Source organism: Ambystoma mexicanum, chromosome 2q (assembly GCF_040938575.1).
Source record: "Ambystoma mexicanum isolate Mex_15411 chromosome 2q, UKY_AmexF1_1, whole genome shotgun sequence".
NCBI lineage: Eukaryota > Metazoa > Chordata > Amphibia > Caudata > Ambystomatidae > Ambystoma > Ambystoma mexicanum.
Genome location: NC_090924.1, coordinates 1,209,898,911 through 1,209,922,267, shown reverse-complemented (window position 1 = coordinate 1,209,922,267; position 23,357 = coordinate 1,209,898,911).

Below are 23,357 nucleotides of genomic sequence, written 5' to 3'. Positions count from 1 at the left end.
CTGCTTCTGATCTAGGGGCGCGTTGGTATCCAGTTACTTCACTGGATTTTCGGATTGGTGAGAACCAAACTTGCTTGGCTTCCAGGTACGTTTTTTGATAAGAGGTTCCCCTTGTGTCCATGCATTAATGTACTAATGCTAGTGTCTTTTTCCCCATAGGGGTCGGGGTACGGAATGCCAGGGAACAGGCACCGACCCGAGATGAGAGGTGAAATCCTTGTAGGAATCAGGTAAGTCTTTAATGAGCGTTTTTTGGTAATGTCTTTTCATTCGCTCATTAACGCTGATGTCTCTTTTTCCCCTTAGGGGCCGGGGTCCGGAAATGCCAGGATGCGGCGCGGACCCGAAATGAAGAGGGAATGAATCAACAGGTAAGTCTTAACATGGAGATTTAGCTTTCCATATTCCCTTCTCTCTCTCACCTTTTGTTCTTGTCTTTTTCTCCCTAGGCGCTGGGGCGTGACTGCGAATCCGGATGATCTCTGCTGAACATGGAGCCACCCTGTAATGGTGAGTGGAATGCGGCGCTGCAGCGATCAACGCGATGAGCCTTTAAATAAAAGTCTTCCTTTTCAGGATTGTCGGCGAGATGCCTCCGGGATGCGGATTTAGCAGGTAAGGACTTTTCCTTCTTCTGTTCTCTTCTTCTCTTCCTTTGCAGGTGATCCAGGATGCTGGCAGGCGTGGCAGAAGTCAGGATGCAGGAGCAGACACAGTGAGCGTCCAGCTGCTAGATGCAGAACAACGCGAAGCACGTGTGGCAGTTCGGGTGGGGTTTAAATAGCCTTGGAAGAAGTTCCAGGTATGTATCTTTCCTCCAATCAGGTACGTATCCTTCCCCGACCACGTCGGATGGTAAATTAGTCCCACTGGTAAAGTAGTTCCTTTCAGGCCTCAAGGAGGCCGGGATCCTGCAGCATGGTCTGCATCAGGTAAGTGCACCCAAGCATTCCCATAATGAGCCTGGCGCCTATGGCGCCAGGACTGATGTCTTTTATGAGCCTGGCACCATAGGCGCCAGGACACTGTCCAAAGGGCCTCTATATGGGGTTGCTGGGTCCTTCCTTGGGGACTCGATGTCCGCTTTCGAGGACGCAGGGCTTGAACCGGCTCCCCGATAGCGGGCATCATGACAGTGTCGGCGGGTTTACCGCCACCGTTGTTTCCGTTACGGGCGATTTGTAATGAGGCCCATAGTCTACTACATTGGTAGTGATAGGGGGCGTGGGCATCTCCCATCCCTCCTTGACTATGACTAAGGGTCCCCGCACAGGGTGACCAAAAAGAAGTTCGAAGGGGCTGAAGCCAACACCCTCTTGTGGTACCGTCCTGTAGGCAAACAGTAAGCATGGTAAAAGAAGATCCCATTTTCTTCTTTGAGGCTCTTCCAGAGCCCCAATCATACTTTTTAAGGTCCTGTTAAACCGTTCCACCAGACCATTGGTCTGGGGGTGGTATGCGGAAGAAAACTTATAGGTGACCCCACATTCTTTCCACATAGCCTGCATATACTTCGACATAAAATTGCTGCCTCTGTCAGACACAACTTCGTTAGGGAAGCCAACCCTAGTAAAGATGCCAAGTAAAGCTTTTGTAACTGACTTGGCAGTCACAGTATTTAATGGGATGACCTCAGGATATCTGGTGGTATTGGCGACCAGTACCAGGATAAACCTATTGCCTGAGGATGTTTGGGGTCAAGGAGACCAACTATGTCGATCCCTACCCTCTCGAATGGTACTCCCACAACTGGGAGTGGTACCAATGGAGCTTGCATTGTTGAACCACTCTTACCAGATAACTGGCAGGAGGCACAACTCCTGCAGTGACTTTCTACTTGCACCCCGATCTTGGGCCAGTAGATGTACAAGGATAACCTTTGCTTGGTCCTCTTAATACCAAGGTGGCCAGCAAGGGGCTCTTCATGCGCCAGCTGCAGGAGGGAGGGTCTTACAGCAAGGGGAACCACCAACCTCCTATGGTCTCCTTCTGTAGACTCTGTGGGCTCACTATATAGGAGTCCACCTTCCCAATAAATCTGATGCTTCCCAGGATGTTCACCCTCAAGATGGGAGCAGGCCTGTCTTCTTAGGCCTTCCAGAGATGGGCACTCACGTTGGCCTTTACTGAATTCTTCCCTGTCAGGACCACCTTCTACTAACAAATCGTTTAGTTCAGGATGGTCATTGGGGTCAAACACTTCAGGCATCACCACCTCCTCGTCAGGTCCGGGTGATTGACCGACTACCTCCACCTCAGTGGTAGGCGAGTTAGGGGGAATATTCTCTTTCCCTCTTCTTGGTTTTTTTGACTCCTTTAGCCTTGGGTTTGCCCTTTGGCTGGGGCAGGGCACTGGTCTTGGCCAGTGCGGCCCTCGTTTGAGACCTTGTGCAGGGTCTGTCAGCAATATCTCCCCCAAGCCCTAAAGCTCTGAGATCATTGCCCAACAGGACATTTCCTGGGACACTCCTCTGAATGCTCACTGGAATCCTGACTGCTGTACCATTGATAGTAAGATTTACAGGTATTACTGGGAACATGGGAGGAGGGCCGTCAGCCAATTTAGTGGGCATCAGAGTAGCTCTGGCAACTTCCTCTGGGTTTACCAAGGTAGAATCCACTACAGTTCGACTGCACCCACTATCCCTAAGAGCTGGAGTATCTACTCTATTGATCAGCACACTGTCTTTAAAGTAGTGCTTGGTATTATCTGGAATCCTAGCATAAGCCTCTGCAACTTTAGGCTCCCAGGAACCCAGGGAAACTAAAACTACCTCAGCTTCTATCCCACTGGTGAAGGAGTCGGAGGAGAAGGATGCTCCGGTAGTCTCTTCTTCCTCGTAGGAGGAGAGGGCCAGATTAGCAGAGTGTACCCCCAAGGTTTTGACCTTACATCTGGGATCCCCCTTCACGTGGTCAGATGCTCCACAAGCAAAACAAGATCCATTGGGTCTGTTTACATAGGGAGGCTTATTATAACCAGAGTTCTGTTTTGGAGGCTGATCTCCATTACCCTGTGAGTTCTCTTGTGTCTTACCCTTATTTTTCTTTTCGTGGCTCTTTTGGGAAGAAGATTTATCGGTTTTCCCACCCGCCTTATCTTTGGACTTTTTCCCTTCCTCCTGCTTACCAGGATGAGTCTTGTACTTATGGGACACTCAATGTGACACCCATAAATCTGCTGCAATGGCAAGCTTCTTAGGATCTATCCCCTTTGAATCTGCCAAATGCTGCTTAAGCTCAGGGGAAGAAGATGCAAAGATATGTTCCAGCATGATAAGACTTATCATACCTTCAAAGGTAGAAACTTTATAACCTTCGATCCAGCCAGTCAAGTTTTTTAAGGATTCAGTTACATAAGATACCCAAGTACCACCTTCTTTTTTCTTATACTCTCTGAATCTTTTTAAGTATTGGGCAGGAGTCCTTCCAAACTTTCAAATGAGAGTTTGCTTCAACATTGCAAAATCTGCTCTCTCAGCCTTCGACATTTCCATAATGGCACTGCAGCCAGAATGGGGCAGTCTGCTAAGTTACCAGGCAATTTTATCAGCATTGTCAACTTGTTGAACTTCACATGCATACTCAAATATATTCAGCCAGTCCATAATGTCATTCTTTTCCTCATACACACTGAGCAGATATTTTGGAAACCTTGGATGAGAGGAGGCCCCAGACCCATGTCCAGGACCCTTGGATCCATTGGCAACTTGAAGTTTCGCCAGTTCCAACTGGTAATCCCTGTCTTTCTGTTTTTCTGCCTGTTCGATTTTTAGTTTGGCCATATTTAACTCAAGCTCTTTCTGCCTAAACCGCAGTTCTTGTTTCTTGAATTCAAGTATGGCCTCCCCATCAGCACTGGTAGAGGAAACATTGGACATTTCATCCTCCCTGTCCTCATGGTCGCTGTGGACCAGCGCAGCCGCAGATCAGTTCTACCAGTGAGAGCAGCCCCACCTCCTTCTGCACTGTCCTCTGAATCTATAGCGCTAAGCTGAGCTTTTTTTTGCCAGGCCATGATTCTTTGGATCATTTCCATTTTGGTGCCATGAGAGGAGACACCTCTCTCGGCACACATCTTTTTCAATGTTTTGGATTTAGAAGCATTTAAAGTTAACAAAGTACTTGTTTCCATACTGTTAGATAGGACTATGGCCTTTAAAAAGTTATACTACGACAATTCACTATGTGTCATGGTAGGAATAACTTGAAATGCCTTCACTCGTATGCAACACTGGATACCTTCAGTCCTATCCCACCGCTGTACACCAATTTGTTAAGATGGATTCCTGAATCTGACCTGGAGGCGCAGAGTTTCAGAAGGCCAGCCTAGTTTCTTGGAACAGGGTAACCTCTGGACAAGCCAGACCAATCAGGGTAGATGTGGCGGCCGTCAAGACTAAGGCCCTCATTACGTCCCAGGCGGTAAGTTACCGCCTGGGTCGTACCCTTACCACCATGGTGTAAACTACGTTTACACCATGGTGGATGGTGGATTTACCGCCCCATTCCAAGGTGAGTGGGGCGGTAAATCCCCATTTCCCATTTACCCTTCCCCATTCCCATTTTTGCCCCATAGGGCATAATGGGTTGGGGAAGGCGCTAATTACGCCACCGTAAGTTACGGTGGCGTAATTAGCACCATGGTCCCTTAGCGCCATGGATTTTAACGCCTGCAAAAAGCAGGCGTTAAACTCACCATGGCGCAAAGGGACCTCGGAATCAGGCGTTAAGGGTCGGCGCCGTTTACGGCGCCGTTAACCCCTTAACGCCTGACTCGTAATGAGGCCCTAAGTCCCAAGAGGGGTGTGGGTGACTGAAAGACCTCAATGAGCACACAAAGCAAGGACACTTACAAATTACTCCAGACAGGTGTTATATTGAAAATATAGACACATTTATTACAAGGCCTTTGTAACATCGACCATAGCAAAGAATCACAATAAGACTAAAGTAAACCAACACATCAAAATCAATACAATATATATACAAGACCGAAAGGCCTAAGGAGTTATGAGCACGTAATATGTAGACCACCTAGATGGGGAGGAAAACAGGCAGTGCAAATAGTCATTAGTCCCAGTTCGACATCAGAATTTCACCTAACTAGGAGGAAGTCCGAGCCCTAGGAAGAGAGGAGCCTTATGCTCAATAGTACATGCACACGCTTTTGCCAATGGACAAAAATAGGGTCTCTTCGAGGGTTTCTGACTGTTTAGGAAGGTGGATGAAGCGATGAAGAACAGGTCCCCACTATTCGAGCAAGACCTCCACTTCAGGGCGGAGGCAGGGTGAGCGTGCAGGACAGATCCGCTATTTCGCAACAGCGGTGGAAGAGAAGTGGGTTCCTGCACTAGGGGCCACTGGTTGGGGTATGGACTACTCAACAGACCCCGACACAGGCAGACCCAGACTTCGCCAGCTCAATTCACATTGCTGGCAGGTTCAGATGCGATGGTCAGGACGTCTCAACACTGTGTAGATTCCGCGGTAGCAGGATGCAGGGGCGTGGGTGTCCCAAATACAGCGAACGTGCACAGGTTGTTACCACAGCAGGGCAACACGGCCACCGCGTTTACTCTGGTCCGGGCGCAGTCGTTTCACTTCAGACCTGGGAATGCCAAGTGTACGATATTTGGTGTGAGAGTGCAGTGGACACAGAGCTAGCATAGGCCAAGTTTTGAGGGCTTCCCCGAAACGGCGGCGGTGACAGAGCAAATGTCCTGTGTAAGCTGTTCAGCCCACTGGTTGGTCCAGGGACACTTCCGAAGAGGCTTACTTGCAGGGTTTGATGAAGGTGCCGGGACTAGTTGATCCCACTATTCCAATGGGTCGAAGCGCTTTCGCAGACCTTCTAGGACGATCAGATGCAGAGGGGTCTCACAGGACGACAGCAGATCAGGGTGCCAAACCTTCAGTGGGTCACCAGAGGTTCCTCGACTCAGCTTCTTGTTGCAGGATACTTGGATCCTTATCCCTTGTTCGGTGTGAACTCAGGAGATCGACATGGTAGTGGTGTGTTCAGCCTCCTCTTATCCAAAGTTCCCTTTGCGCCAAAACGGAGAGGACCAAATGGGAGATCTGCTCACAAACACTCACACCATACGTGGACCTATCACGGACCACAGTGGTCCCAGGCATTCAGTACACTCCAGACTCTCTGGCACCCAGAAGGTGTATTGGGAACAGACATCCCAGCCCACATCCTGGAGGCATACACACAAGGCATGCAGAAGCCCGCGAAATCTTTGGGTTCGCGGGAAAGTGCATGACCAAATAAGGACTGACCCAGGTCGGCTTGACCTGGGGAAGGTAAAGGGGCAAGATGGCCAAAGGACAGGACAAAGAACCTTGTGGCATGGCCATTTTGGAGCCAGGCCACTTATTTATGCCAAACGCAGTAAGCGTAGATAACATGGCAAAAAAGGGTTCGAAATACAAGAGAAACGATAGCTGCCACCAGTCCTGTCCGTGACATGCTTGCACAGTTCATAATGAATCCAGCGACAGTTTCTAGGGCCTTTGGAATGACTTGAGACCCAAGAGCACAGTAAAGTAAGTAACAGTGCACTCTTGTTTCGTGTTGCACAAAAGCTGCAACATGAGGAAAGGACTAAGGGAAACGAAGTCTCCCAGAACTGACTTAAGGGCATGTCAGTTTCCCCATAAGAATTGAGCAAAAGCCCAGAGGAGTCCAGCAGAAGGCTGCGCTTCTCTGGCAAAGTCTAGATCAGGGTGTAAAACAGCAGCAAAAAGTTTGGGGGTTGACACATTGAGGGAAAAATACGTACAATCATGAAATCTTTCCTAACACTATGACATCATGTGTGGATCCGGGATATCGGGCGTAACAATCTGTGATCATATTGCTGGAGTCACATACCACCTGCACATTGATCGAGTGGTATTGCTTACCATTGCGGTACACCACCTCTATGGCATGAGGGACCAGCAATTCTACATGGGTGCAGTCGAGGGCACCAACGCAATTGGGCATGCATGCCAGTGCGTGGAAGCCTTGGGGTGTGAACATGATATCCGTTCTGCCCCGAGAATGTACGTGGGAGAAGCTTGCTGGCTGATTTCCAGATTTCCAGATTGCTGAGAGATTTGCCTTGGGAAAGTCCTCGTTGTTCCTGATGTTTTCGAATCGACATCTTTGCATCTTTCGCCACAAGTGCGTTTTGCAAGCTATTTGAATTGTGCAGCGACAGAAGAATGTCAACTGATTTCCTTTTACCTTTTGACCCTGACATGAAGGGCTGAAGGCTGGGCCTAGGGGATGGAGTAGGTGTGTTAGGGGGTGAAAAGATGAGACAGATGGGCCCGACATGTATTCCCCGGTGCTTTGTTTGTTTTCATCAAAAAGCTTTGACCCATGTGTGGACAAACATGAGGTCAATTGCTGAATACCACTCTGAGCAAGAATGCCATGATACGTCAGTGTCAAAGGATAGACTAGGTAGAGTTTTTGGATTGAAGGAAAGTTGAGGAAAGTGCCTTGGAATCTGTTTGATCGGAACCCACATGAAACCAACGATGTGCTCACAGAGGCCTGGTTGCAATGCAGTGAGCATGAATTATCTTCTGTGAGTGAGCCTATGGGTCTCATCACGAGTTGGGCGGTAACACTGGCACTATTAGCGCCGGCGCTAATAGCCCTACCGCTAAACCCCGCGGCGCTATTAGCGCCGGATAATGGGTTTGACAGAAGGGTTATTGCCCATTCCCCATTGGGCCCATTCGGGAATTTCTCATTCCCCATTTGGCCCAATGGGGAAAATGTGCGCTATTACAGCTGGCGGATTTCCCGCCGGCAGTAATTGTGCCGAAAATCGGCAAATTTGCCACGGATTTCCCCCCAGCTCAGAGCTGGGGGGAAATCCGCCAAAGCCATGATCTGGCAGACCCTTAAATGCGGCAGTAATAGTGCTACCACCGCATTTAAGGGTTACCGCCAGACTCGTAATGAAGCCCAATTTCAGTGAGGCTCCATGATAGTCACTGAAGACTTTCCACTTGCTGGAACTACACTGGAACTATACTGCTTATGCTACACTGGAATTTTGTGCAGATGTGAGGACGCACATACCTACATACTGACATACAGTTTGCCATAGATTGGAATGAACTGGATCCATGAGGAGACACTTGATTGGCTATTGATTATGTGACATTTGTCACTTGCTAGTAACTGGAAATATCCATGAAATGTCTCTTGTGTACAAGAGAATTTAAATTGGCTACAACCAGCACCAGGATAAACCTATTGCCTGAGGCTGTTTGGGGTCAAGGGGACCAACTATGTCGATACCTACCCTCTCAAATGGTACTCCCACAACTGGGAGTGGTACCAATGGAGCTTGGATTGTTGAACCACTCTTACCAGATAACTGGCAGGAGGCACAACTCCTGCAGTGACTTTCTACTTGCACCCCCATCTTGGGCCAGTAGAAGTGCATGGATAACCTTTGCTTGGTCCTCTTAATACCAAGGTGGCCAGCAAGGGGCTCTTCATGCGCCAGCTGCAGGAGGGAGGGTCTTACAGCAAGGGGAAGCACCAACCTCCTATGGTCTCCTTCTGTAGACTCTGTGGGCTCACTATATAGGAGTCCACCTTCCCAATAAATCTGATGCTTCCCAGGATGTTCACCCTCAAGTTGGGAGCAGGCCTGTCTCCTTAGACCTTCCAGAGTTGGGCACTCATGTTGGCCTTTACTGAATTCTTCCCTGTCAGGACCACCTTCTACTAACAAATCGTTTAGTTCAGGATGGTCATTGGGGTCAAACACTTCAGGCATCACCACCTCCTCGTCAGTTCCGGGTGATTAACCAACTACCTCCACCTCAGTGGTAGGCGAGTTAGGGGGAATATTCTCTTTCCCTCTTCTTGGTTTTTTTGACTCCTTTAGCCTTGGGTTTCCCCCTTGGCTGTGGCAGGGCATTGGTCCTGGCCAGTCCGGCCCTCGTTTGAGACCTTGTGCAGGGTCTGTCAGCAGTATCTCCCCCAAGCCCTAAAGCTCTGAGATAATTGCCCAACAAGACCTTTCCTGGGACACTCCTCTGAATGCTCAATGGAATCCTGACTGCTGTACCATTGATAGTAAGATTTACAGGTATTACTGGGAACATGAGAGGTGGGCCGTCAGCCAATTTAGTGGGCATCAGAGTAGCTCTGGCAACTTCCTCTGGGTCTACCAAGGTAGAATCCACTACAGTTGGCTGCACCCACTATCCCTAAGAGCTGGAGTATCTACTCCATTGATCAGCACACTGTCTTTAAAGTAGTGCTTGGTGTTATCTGGAATCCTAGCATAAGCCTCTGCGACTTTAGGCTCCCAGGAACCCAGGGAAACTAAAACTACCTCAGCTTCTATCCCACTGGGGAAGGAGTTGGAGGAGAAGGATGCTCCGGTAATCTCTTTTTCCTCGTAGGAGGAAAAGGCCAGATTAGCAGAGTGTACCCCCAAGGTTTTGACCTTACATCTGGGATCCCCGTTCACGTGGTCAGTTGCTCCACAAGCAAAACAAGATTCATTGGGTCTGTTTACATAGGGAGGCTAATTATAACCAGAGTTCTGTTTTGGAGGCTGATCTCCACTACCCTGTGAGTTCTCTTGTGTCTTACCCTTATTTTTCTTTTCGTGGCCCTTTTGGGAAGAAGATTTATCAGTTTGCCCACCCTCCTTATCTTTGGACTTTTTCCCTTCCTCCTGCTTACCAGGATGAATCTTGTCCTTATGGGGCACTCAATGTGACACCCATAAATCTGCTGCAATGGCAAGCTTCTTAGGATCTATCTCCTTTGAATCTGCCAAATGCTGCTTAAGCTCAGGGGAAGAAGATGCAAAAATATGTTCCAGCATGACAAGACTTATCATACCTTCAAAGGTATAAACTTTATAACCTTCGATCCAGCCAGTCAAGTTTTTTAAGGATTCAGTTACATAAAATACCCAAGTACCACCTTCTTTTTTCTTATACTCTCCGAATCTTTTTAAGTATTGGGCAGGAGTCTTTCCAAACTTTCAAATGAGAGTTTGCTTCAACATTGCAAAATCTGCTCTCTCAGCCTTTGACATTTCCATAATGGCACTGCAGCCAGAATGGGGCAGTCTGCTAAGTAACCAGGCAATTTTATCAGCATTGTCAACTTGTTGAACTTCACATGCATATTCAAATATATTCAGCCAGTTCATAATGTCATTCTTTTTCTCATACACACTGAGCGGATCTTTTGGAAACCTTGGATGAGAGGAGGCCCCAGACCCATGTCCAGGAACCTTGGATCCATTGGCAACTTGAAGCTTGGCCAGTTCCAACTGGTGATCCCTGTCTTTCTGTTTTTCTGCCTGTTCGATTTTTAGTTTGGCCATATTGAACTCAAGCTCCTTCTGCCTAAACAGCAGTTCTTGTTTCTTGAATTCAAGTATGGCCTCACCATCAGCACTGGTAGAGGAAACATTGGACATTTCATCCTCCCTGTCCTCATGGTCGCTGTGGACCAGCGCAGCGGCAGAACTATCAGTTCTACCAGTGAGAGCAGCTTCACCTCCTTCTGCACTGTTCTCTGAATCTATAGCGCTAAGCTGAGCTTTTTGCCAGGCCATGATTCTTTGGATCATTTCCATTTTAGTGCCATGAGAGGAGACACCTCTCTCGGCACACATCTTTTTCAAAGTTTCGGATTTAGAAGCATTTAAAGTGAACAAGGTACTTGTTTCCATACTGTTAGATAGGACTATGGCCTTTAAAAAGTTATACTACGACAATTCACTATGTGTCATGGTAGGAATAACTTGAAATGCCTTCACTCGTATGCAACACTGGATACCTTCAGTCCTATCCCACCGCTGTACATCAATTTGTTAAGATGGATTCCTGAACTCGGATCTGGAGGGGCAGAGGTTCAGCAGGCCAGCCTAGTTTCTTGGAACAGGGTAACCTCTGCACAAGCCAGACCAATCAGGGTAGATGTGGCGGCAGTCAAGACTAAGGGCCTCATTACGACCCTGGCAGAACGGGTTTAACGGCGCCGTAAAAGGTGACGGCACCGTTCAACCCGTTCCGCCACAATACGAGGTCCCCTTGCGGGACACGTTAAGCACGCCTGGGAAAACCAGGCGTGCTTACCGGGTCCCGCGAGGGGAAGATATAGCAAACAACGGGCCATCTCGTTATGGCCCGTTGTTTGCTCCCTCTCCCATTCCCTTTCAGCCCTCTGGGGGCTGAAATGGGCATCGGGAAGGACCGTGTCCGGGTCCTTGAGGGAGGAATTACCGGGCCATCCGAACTCAAAATGGCCCGGTAAGTCCTCATTCCAAGGACCCGGACACGGATGCGATTTCGGCAGCAGCCATGCCGCCAATAGCGGCATGGCTACCGGCCTAACTCGTAATGAGGGCATAAGTCTCAAGAGGGGTGTGGGTGACTGAAAGACCTCAATGAGCACCCAAAGCAAGGACACTTACAAATTACTCCAGACAGGTGTTATATTAAAAATATAGACACATTTATTACAAGGCCTTTGTAACATCGACCATAGCAAAGAATCACAATAAGACTAAAGTAAACCAACACATCACATTCAATACAATATATATACAAGACCGAAGGGCCTAAGGAGTTATGAGCACGTAACATGTAGACCACCTAGATGGGAGGAAAACAGGCAGTGCAAATAATCATTAGTCCCAGTTCGACATCAGAATTTCACCTAACTAGGAGGAAGTCCGAGCCCTAAGAAGAGTGGAGCCTTATGCTCAATAGTACATGCACACGCTTGTGCCAATGGACAAAAATAGGGTTTCTTTAGGGTTTCTGACTGTTCAGTAAGGTGGATGAAGCGATGAAGAACAGGTCCCCACTACTCGAGCAAGACCTCCACTTCAGGGCGGAGGCAGGGTGAGCATGGGGGACATGTCTGCTATTTCACAAAAGCGGTGGAAGAGAAGTGGGTTCCTGAACTAGGAGCCACCGGTTGGGGTATGGACTACTCAACAGTCCCCGACGCAGGCAGACCCAGACTTCGCCAGTTCAATTCACGTTGCTGGCAGGTTCAGATGCGATGGTCAGGACGTCTCGACACTGTGTAGATTCCGCGGTAGCAGGATGCAGGGGTGAGGGTGTCACAAATACAGCGAACGTGCACAGGTTGTTACCACAGCAGGGCAACACGGCCACCGCATTTACTCTGGTCTGGGCGCATTCGTCTCACTTTAGACCTGGGAATGCCAAGTGTACGATAATCAGTGTGAGAGTGCCGTGGACACAGAGCTAGCAGTAGGCCAAGTTTCGAAGGCTTCCCCGAAACGGCGGCGGTGACAGAGCAAACATCCTGTGTAAGCTGTTCAGCCCACTGGTTGGTCCAGGGACACTTCCGAAGAAGCTTACTTGCAGGGTTTGATGAAGGTGCCAGGACTAGTTGATCCCACTATTCCAATGGGTCGAAGCGCCGTCGCAGACCTTCTAGGACGATCAGATGCAGAGGGGTCTCGCAGGACGACAGCAGCTCAGGGTGCCAAACCTTCAATGAGTCACCAGCGGTTCCTCGACTCAGCGTCTTGTTGCAGGATACTTGGCTCCTTATCCCTTGTTCGGTGTGAACTCAAGAGATCGACATGGTAGTGGTGTTTTCAGCCTCCTCTTATCCAAAGTTCCCTTCGCGTCAAAATGGAGAGGACCTAATGGGAGATCTGCTCGCAAACACCCACACCATACGTGGACCTATCACGTACACAGTGGTCCTAGGCATTCAGGACACTCCAGACTCTCTGGCACCCAGGATGTGTATTGGGAACAGACATCCCAGCCCACATCCTGGAGGCATACACACACGGCTTGCAGAAGCCCGCGAAAGCTTTGGGTTTCGCCGGAATGTGCATGACCAAATAAGGACTGACCCGGGTCGGCTTGACCTGGGGAAGGTGAAGGGGCAAGATGGTTAAAGGACAGGACAAAGAACCTCGTGGCATGGCCATTTTGGAGCCAGGCCACTTATTTATGCCAAACGCGGTAAGCGTGGATAACATGGCAAAAAAGGGTTCAAAATACAAGAGAAACGATAGCTGCCACCAGTCCTGTCCGTGACACACTTGCACAGTTCATAATAAATCCAGTGAGAGTTTCTAGGGACTTTGGAATGATTTGAGACCCAAGAGCACGGTAAAGTAAGTTACAGTGCACTCTTGTTTCATGTTGCACAAAAGCTGCAACATGAGGAAAGGACTAAGGGAAAGGAAGTCTCCAAGGACTGACTGTCTTAAGGGCATGTCAGTTTCCCCATAAGAATTGATCAAAAGCCCAGAGGAGTCCGGCAGAAGGCTGCGCTTCTCTGGCAAAGTCTAGATTAGGGTGTAAAACAGCAGCAAAAAGTTTGGGGGTTGACACATGGAGGGAATATTACATACAATCATGAAATCTTTCCTAACACCATGGCATCATGTGTGGATCCGGGATATCGGGCGTAACAATGTGTGATCATCTTGCTGGAGTCACATACTACCTGCACATTGATCGAGTGGTATTGCTTACGATTGCGGTACACCACCTCTATGGCATGAGGGACAAGCAGTTCTACATGGGTGCAATCGAGGGCACCAACGCAATTGGGCATGCCTGCCAGTGCGTGGAAGCCTTGGGGTGTGAACATGATATCCGTTCTGCCCCGAGAATGCACGTAGGAGAAGCTTGCTGGCTGATTTCCAGATTTCCAGATTGCTGAGTGATTTGCCATGGGAAAGTCCTCGTTGTTCCTGATGTTTTCGAATCTACATCTTTGCATCTTTCGCCACAAATACATTTTGCGAGCTGTTTGAATTGTGCAGCGACGGAAGAATGTCAACTGATTTCCTTTTACCTTTTGACCCTGACATGAAGGGCTGAAGTTTGGGCCTAGGGGATGGAGTAGGTGTGTTAGGGGGCGAAAAGATGAGACAGATGGGCCCTGACACGTATTCCCCGGTGCTTTGTTTGTTTTCATCAAAAAGCTTTGACCCATGTGTGGACAAACATGAGGTCAATTGATGAATAACACTCTGAGCAAGAATGCCATGATACATCGGTGTCAAAGGATAGACTAGGGAGAGTTTTTGGATTGAAGGAAAGTTGAGGAAATTGCCTTGGAATCTGTTTGATCGGCACCCACATGAAACCAACGATGTGCTCACAGAGGCCTGGTTGCAATGCAGTGAGCATGAATTATCTTCTGTGAGTGAGCCTATGGGCCTCATCACGAGTTGGGCGGTAACGCTGGCCCTATTAGCGCCGGCGCTAATAGCCCTACCGCCAAACCCCCCGGCGCTATTAGCGCCGGATAACGGGATTGGCAGAAGGGTTATTGCTCATTCCCCTCTGGGCCCATTCGGGAATTCCTCATTCACCATTGAGGCCGAATGAGGAAAATTCGCGCTATTACCGCCGGCGGATTTCCCGCCGGCAGTAATAGTGCCGAAAATATGCAATTTTGCCTCGGATTTCCCCCCAGCTCAGAGCTGGGGGGAAATCCGCCAAGCCATGATCTGCCGGACCCTTAAATGCGGCAGTAATAGCGCTACCACCGCATTAAAGGGTTACCGCCAGACAAGTAATGAAGCCCAATGTCAGTGAGGCACCATGATAGTCACTGAAGACTTTCCACTTCCTGGAACTACACTGGAACTATACTGCCTATGCTACACTGGAATTTTGTGCAGATGTGAGGCCACACATACATACATACTGACATGCAGTTTGCCATAGACTGGAATGAACTGGGTCCATGAGGAGACACTTGATTGGCTATTGATTATGTGACATTTGTCAAATGCTAGTAACTGGAAACATCCATGAAATGTCTCTTGTGTACAAGAGAATTTAAATTGACTACAACATCAGAGAAAACTGAAATGATTGGGCCTATGTCCACAGAACACATGCAATGATATCCTATGCTTCATTTCCTATGCTTTGTTTTCGTTTTGAATACACCTGCTTTGATTTGCAATGCTTTGATTTCACACATTTGAATACACATGCTTGATAGTTATGCATTTTAAAAACCAGGATGAGACATATATCCTGATATCTTGCTATTTGCTGTTTGCCATTCACATATTTCCATGCATCATTTAGAGAAATGATTTGGGGTTTGACACAATTGCATTGCTATTTGCTTGCAGTGACTATTAGAAATCTGCCTGCTTACTTGAATGCCACTGTTTGCTTATTTGACAATGCCAAGTGCATGTTGCCAGAAATCTGACACACTTGTCAGCTATGATAGGTTTGCTTGGTTTTGCCAGAACACCACTGATAGAGTGTCACTAGGCTGTCCCAGTGGCACCATTGAAATGTCCATACTAGTATTGCTTGAGTATTTCTGTGAATCTAGCTATTTGCTTTCGTATGTCATGTTATAATCACACTGACTACCTGTCTAGGTATATGTATTCCTGGGATGAATTATCAGAATGATAAAAGGATAGTTTGTTATTCCACATATTTTCTATGGTAGTTATCATGAGTAATTCATCTATTAAATCATCCATTGACCATGTATTCATTTATGCATTCCACTAGAAATAGGCCATATTAACACCATGGGTTTGCTTAAGCTGTAATGGTTCCATATTTGCTTGAAAGCCATATGAATCATGTACACTTGTCATTTTAGTGTAGCAATGAGTAGTGCTTTTAGGTACTAGAGAAAGCTGTTCTCCCTCTGCCATTCTGAATCGGCTTTGCTGTGCGCGGAAGATAGTTTTCGCACAGTGTGGAATGGAGTGAAAACAATTGTCTTTTCCAGTAGCTGTTTGGCACGGAGGGAGATGGCCTTGGCTGGCAGAGCTGGAGGCGAGAGGGAATATGTGCTTCACTGAATAGGGGAACTAATGTTTTGGTTCTCCAAACAAGACTGTAAGGCAATGTCTCAATGCAAGATTGTTAGTGATAGCTTGTTCTAAGAAAGAGACATGTCACTGTGACTGGTACAGTCCCTGCCATAACAAATGTTGCACGAAGTGTCGAAGTGTACGAAAGCAGACATGCCGTCTCCTATGAACAGATGTACTGTGCAGTGAGAGTGCTTCATTGCAATGTATAACTGTGGGGCTCTCTTTTGAGTAGACTCTGGCTGTCTGTCAGGAGAGCAGGAGACTGTGAGAGGCTGATCGAGTAGATGCAGACATCAGAGGGGGAGTTCTGCATTAGGCGAGAGCGGCAGATGACTTAATAGATCAGAGGGGAGTCTCTGTCTTTTGGATGAATGAGGACTCTGATGGGTGGGAGTCATGAGTGTGTGCCTGGGGAACTGCTGATAGAGAGAGCTAGTGGGAAGGGTCAGCTGTGCCATTAGGGGTTGAGAGAGGTGTGTGTGGACAGGTAAATGCTGAGAAATGCTATGTTTTGCTATTTGCTAATGCTGGAAATGCAGTAGGCTCAGCTGAGAGCTTGAGAAGAAGAGAGGCTAGAGGGGCTGGAGAAGTTGCAGTAGTTCAGCACCCATCTTTAGAGTTTACAGATTTGCTTGCTTATATAGTAATTTGCAGTGGTCTTATCAACTAATGATAGGCATGAATAAAGTGTATTATGTTTCAAATTAAACCGATCTGTGTTTTTTTTTCTTATTATTATGTGGTCTTTTCATGTTTGTTTCTCCCATAGCATAGCAATTTTGCTCTATTTTCTCGGATGCATCTCAGTAACACAGTGCACTATTATTTTCTAGTTTCTCAACCTAACCAGAAAAGTGATAACCTTTTTGGAGATACATATTACATTGGAATTAATTATCAAAATGTAAGATAGTAATACTCTCCTTTTCATGAACATTGACACCTGCAGAAAAGAAGATAAGAATGTTATACATTTAAAAAAAAAGGAGAATCTCTCCAACCCATTAGACTACTCATATTGTGTGTTTTCATGTGGTTGGAAATTATTTATACTCCTGATGAAGGCTCCGTAATAAAGGGTTATGAACTCAAACATGTTGAGTGCTTTAAATAAAGATATGTATGAACAACATATCTTGAAAATCAAAACACTGACAATACACAGGATTTTTCCTGTTTAAAATTATGGCATCCAGTCATTGATAATAATGCAGTGCTTTAAATATAATTGCTACTGACATGTTGTTGATGTAGTACTGTAATCCACAGAGGAGTTTCATAATGAGTTTGTGTATGGAGAAAGTGTGCAATATTTTCTAGATGGTGTTATGCAGTGAATGAAATGAACATTGGGTTTGTAAACATTATGTTATATATACATAGTTATTGTTTATTACAGGTTTATTGTTTTGATAAATATGTGATTTGGGTGCATAAGAGAAATAGAAACATGTGAGTGCTAATAAAACGTACAAGACCGTATATGCTGTTTAGGTACACTTTTATTAAACTTCTACAAAAATGATTACATCCCCTATCAATAAATGAAACCTTATCATTTTCAGAGAACAAAAAAGCATTTCTGTAATTGTCATTCGTAATGTCATTTATAATTATCAATTGTGTATAAATTACCATTACTTTAGAAATGACCGAGAACAAAAATAATATATGAACATTTACCAACGAAAAGCATGTTTCATAAAAAAAAACATATGGGACTGATTTAATAAGCTAAATAAGTGGCTTAAGCAAGACTACATTTACAAGCTAAAACAAACTATTGTAAGTAGCACTTAAGACATTCTTTGGTAAAAGGGTAACTTACACTATATTTTTAGCTTAGTAAATCAGTCCCATATGTATATATCGCCTTGATGTAGCATCTACTAGTATAATGGACGCATCTATTTACACATATAAATGCACGCTCACACCTGACAGGCACATGATTATCAAGTACATGACGTTGTGCAATCCGGAGGATGACAATAAGGCTTCATCATGAGAAACTCTGTTATAATCAATACACAATAGACACTGAAAGGTAATTACTGCACAGCCATGTGGGGAGTCAGTCGGAGTCAGTCACTGGGGAAACAAGTATAACCAGTAATAAAATTGAAGCCTGCATTCAATATTAAAACCTTCAATATACATCATGAATGGCTAAAACTATGTTACTTTGAGGATAATAAAAATTAAACTGGGAGTTCTTAAGGGAACATGAGTCTGTTTTATTTTCTCTTTGTTTCTTTGTAACACACCACCATTTCCCCAGGCGTTCCTCTACACTTGCAGATTACTAGTTGGGAAGGAAGCAGAGCCAATCTGTCTATATTTCTGGGGTAGGATTTAATGAAGAGCCTTTGCCGGTACTAGACAAGGAAACTTTAGATTCTGAATCGTCACAATTGTAGGAACACACTCATGTTTTTTCAATAACATTGAAAAGGACATGCATTCATTTTGAAATATTGCTTAATACATTTGGAAAGAAGCATTAGTACATTTCAAGACCTCCCTTTGGAGGGGTGCAAGTTCAGTCTATTAACAGTAGCAGAGAGTCCATTAATACTTTTACTTATCTATTTGTGTTTGTGTAAACTGAATACCATGTCCACATGCAGAGTGGTGCAATTAGACTGAACCACATTCTTGTAGTGATGCACTGCCTCGTGCAACGCTTTCATGAGCTGGCACCTGTGCAGGGTAGTTTCAATTAATTTCGCACAATCTTGTAAAGCATTTTTGGCTTTGTTCTGGAACTTCACAGTGTGCTCTGTGTGTGAAAATAATCGCTCTGTGTTGGCCACTGCTTGCTTTCAAAAGTAGGGATGAGAAACAGGGTCGGACTGGGATAAGAAATTGGCCCGGACACCCAAAAAAAGTGGCCCACCCCCCGCCTCAAAAAAGTGGCCTACCCCTCGCCTTATGACCCTTGACCTCTGATGACATCACCTGAAGTGATGTCATTTGACCCCAACCCAAAGTGACATCCCGGGATGCGATGAACCATGACCCTTCACCCCTTGACAAAACAGGAGAAGTGGCATCAAATAGCATTGTTCCTAAGTACACTACGGAAAATATGGTTATGATTTCATTAATGTGATATACATTTCATACAAGAATGGATCACCATATGTATCATTAATATCTGTGTGTATAGATCCATATTGTCAAATTACTGTGAATGCAAGCACACATCCAAGGCCAAATGATAATATGTTATTGTATAGCACTTACGCTTAAGGTCTTTTTTATTGAACAAATATGCATACAATATCACCCAACCTGTGTTGGTACTCATTTATCGACCTAAGAAGGATGAAAGGCTGAGATGGCCTTGCTAGGATTCGAACCTGTAGATCACACACACATCGCAGCAGTGAGTGCTCAACTCACTGAGCTATCCCATTGGAGATAGTAAAATGAACTTTTATTCTGTAGTGGATACCATTAAACTGGTAACTGAGATTTAACAGCAGACCAGTTTAAGTTCATCTGCAGGTCTGGTGCAAAGTTGGCCACATGTCAAGCCTGCATGGATCTACTTTCAGGCTTCAGAGGTTGGCAAAATAGGGAAAGCAGCGCACTCACTGGACATCCCATACACCTCATAAATGCAAACAAACATCCTGAACAGCATGCCAGGGAGATGGGAAAGATAGACACATTACAACAAAGCATTTACACCCATGAAATGTCCCAGTGACTGTTCCATTTACGCCCTCACAACCTGGCCAGATTGTCACTCAACATTTATTTATTTATTTATTTATTTATTTCAAAACCGACCCAGGCGTGTCCAGAAACAGGCCCCCACTTCCCAGGGACGATTTCGGCCCAGCCACGGGCCAAGAGGCTGAGGGGCCAATCCGAACCTGATGAGCAAAGTGTTCATGCACAAAGTGAAAAGTTTGGAATCTGCACTGGAATCCACTTCTGCACAACCTGCAAAATTAGCTTCAGAGTTTTTATGTGGTTGCGGGCAGAGCATAATGTGTTGTTCCCATGTTAGTTTCGTGTAGTGTGACGAGAAACTTTGCACAGCTCTTTTTTTTTCGATCCGATCCAACTTATGCTGGTTTTTCCATAACATGGTAGTTGTCTGCGCACTGCCACAAGAAACCTTGCATGCTTTATCGTTCATGATATGCTCACACGGTGACACGAGAACATTTGAGCAGGTTTTTCTCGATCTGAGCTGGTTTGCGAAACAAGAATCTTCATGTGGGTCTCTTTTTGATCTGTGCAGTGGGCACGATAAACTGTATGCAGGTCTTTTTTGTTCCATGTTTTTTTTCATCCAGTGGCACGAGACACTTTGCACTGACTGATTTTTAGTCTCAGGAGGATAGTTTAACGGCAACGTGCGCTCCTTGGAAGCAAGACGACATGAAGCAACACAGGTTCGATCCACGGTCCGTGCTTAGAAACCTCTGGGTGTTTAAGTGCGTTATAAATACGCAATTAAGACAAAAACTGAAAAAAAAAAAACAATTTCTGTAACAGCGCCTCGATGCCCGCGGGCTGTGTGAGCGCTTTAAAAATTGTAATTTTTTTTTTAGATCCATACTAACTTTGTGCACGTTTTTTTTCTTCTAACCATGCTAGGTTTGCGCAGCGGCACAAGAAACTTCCTGCTGCTCTTTTCGCTATGCAGTGTTGATGGAACGGCATATTACAGATTTTGCATTTGCGGCTGGTGGAAGAGAATTTAACAATTTCGCCCAGCCCTAAACACAGGAGTAGCATTGCCATCAATGGTGACTTCCTATTTGGGGTCAAGACCTTCCTCGACCAAGGTCACAATTTAAAAAAAAACTGGAGAAGAGGAAGAAACATAAGACAAGACGTTTCAAACCGTGAAAGGGATCAAAGGATTACAGTAATGAACATCTCAAAAACACACATTATGAAATGACAACAACATATTCTGGAGACAGGTGGATTTTATTTTTCACCTATAATGCTATAATGGTGAAGGAGTAAGTGAATTTACATTCACCGAGTAGGAACATGAACTCAAACATATTTTTCAGTATGAATCGCATCAACTGACCAGTAGGAAAACAGATCATTTAACCAAAGAAGGCACTCCAATCTGACAGCTGTAATTGCAGAATTGTTATTGATCAAGGGGCATTGAGACAGGAATTCAAGAAATAAAAAACATGATGCTTGGCCAGGTGAAGTTTAAGTGCCATCAATGTCAAACTGTTTGAGAAAGGTGGAAGTCTAGTAATGATGGTCAGTTTAAGATACAACGAGTAATGCTTCAGGCAACCTATAGATACAGAAAATGAGAACAAACTTTATACCAATCCTATAAAGAAAAGATTTGTATGCATGCAAAATACACTGAATGAAGTAGAGTTAAATAATTAGATTTCTACTAACACCAAACAATTCCTGAAAAATCAACATCCCCTAATACTGGTATCATCCATATTACCCACAATCCATAAAGATCTGATTCAATAGCCAAGCAGACTCTCAGTTTCATTGAAAGATAGTAAATGCATTGACATGATAATGCATCTATTGGTATTTGTATTTGTAGATCACATCCTTCACCTCGCAACTTGTATGTGTCACTAGAGAACCCATGAACCATTATGAAAACCATAGTGACAGAGACATGAAACATGTCAATTCATGAATCTACCAAGGAAATAGATGTATTTAGTTTCCATCTACATGACAGATGATCCACACGTATTCTGAGATCAGAAGGAATAGTATTCCAAATAGTGGGCAGTTATATATAGAAGCGTGGCCGTAGACGGAGGGCATGAGGGCAAGCACAGGTCTCTTGAAGTGTTGCTGAGCTTTATGTTGAAGAAGAAAGCAAAAAAGGAATTAATGTAATTGGATATCGTACCTAAACTGCGACATAAAATGTCACCCATACCCAATACATAAAAAAATTCGGCCTCACATTACAGTGTTTGCGGTAATGTGAATCAGGGGTTGCAGAAGTGTCCCCCACTATCCGTTACATGGTAGATTGAGATAGGGGAGTATCATCCAAAGGAACAACTTCCAAGAAGTCCTCAACGGTCGGGATTTTCGTCTCATTTAGGTCTCTCCCCAATTGTTTTACTTCCAGTTCCTTGATTGAAATTCCTGCTCCAGAGTAGCCAAGTATGAGTTAATATCAGTCAAAGTCATTGATTGGGACCTGCTTTCTTCCTTTAGGAAGTTCAGATCTTTTACAATCAAGGAGTTAATCAGACCATTTAGACCAACCATTGATGGCCCTCATCCTCCCACCTCCCAGGTTAATTCAATCAGGGTTCCTGAGTGGTTCAGGACCTCAGTCTTCAATAGTTTGAATACACTAAACAATGAGTTCAGGACGAAACTCAGTGCAGATACGGTGAACTCCAGCAGTGCCTTATTCGGAGAGGGAGCACCTTGTTGGTTAGGCAGGTCTACACTTGGTTGCACGATCCATTGGCATCCCCTTTTTAAGAATCTAGTGCCCACGGTTTCTATGACATTTGTTACATCCTCTCCATTGGATGTAGGGTGGGCCTCCTCCAGCATATCCACATTCACACAGTCCGTCCCCAAATTTATTTGGTCTAATAATCTTCCTTCACAAAGAAGGCTATCACTCAGCAATCTTCTTTTGTTTATCATCCCCTTAGCTATGCTCTGCTTCATTGAGGATGTGGACAAGGTATACTCTAGATTGTTCTTGAGTAAATTACTCATAGAATATGGTACAGGACAGGGGCTTGATGTTATTATCTGAATTTGATCCGGATCAGATTGTGATTCCATTTGGAATTGATAAAAAATAGAATGGGATGTAGTGGGTTATTGGTCTTTAGCCCCTGGCATGTTATGCAACTCTGGTGCCTTTAGGTCGTCCCTCAAGATCGTGCTGCCACTTCTTAAATTGTAACACATGGACATCAGCCTGCTTATAATATTGGGGTCCGAGTTTTTTTCGCATGTTGCCCACCAATAACCTCCAAAGATAACGTTGAATGATGTTACGTAGAGGGACAGAAAATTCCCTTTGCCTTCGACGTACTAGTATGCTAGTATTGTTAGTGTGCCTTTACATTTGCCTGCACAGTCATCTTACAAGGTGCAGAGGTTTATTGGGGCTTAAAGTACAGTTGAATTAAATGCAGGTTTAAAGCGGTTACCTGACACCAAGTCTGCGGTTTAATTCTCTCGAGTGACAGTGTCTCAGAGCCCCACTGGGCTCCACAGAAACACACTCTTTGCCATACTCGCTATGCTTTCAGCTGATGTTTTCACTGCTGGGAACCACCTTCCCTCGATAGACAGGAAGAAAAGACTCATTGAATAGAGTCTCCACACAGCAACACACTGTTTACCTCCCTCGCCAAGTTAAAGACGATAGAGTAAAACAAAAAAAATAGGTCCCTGCGGCACCAGTTCTGAGCGTTGTTAGTGGAATGGAACTGACACCTCAGGAACAGAGAGGTGTCAGCA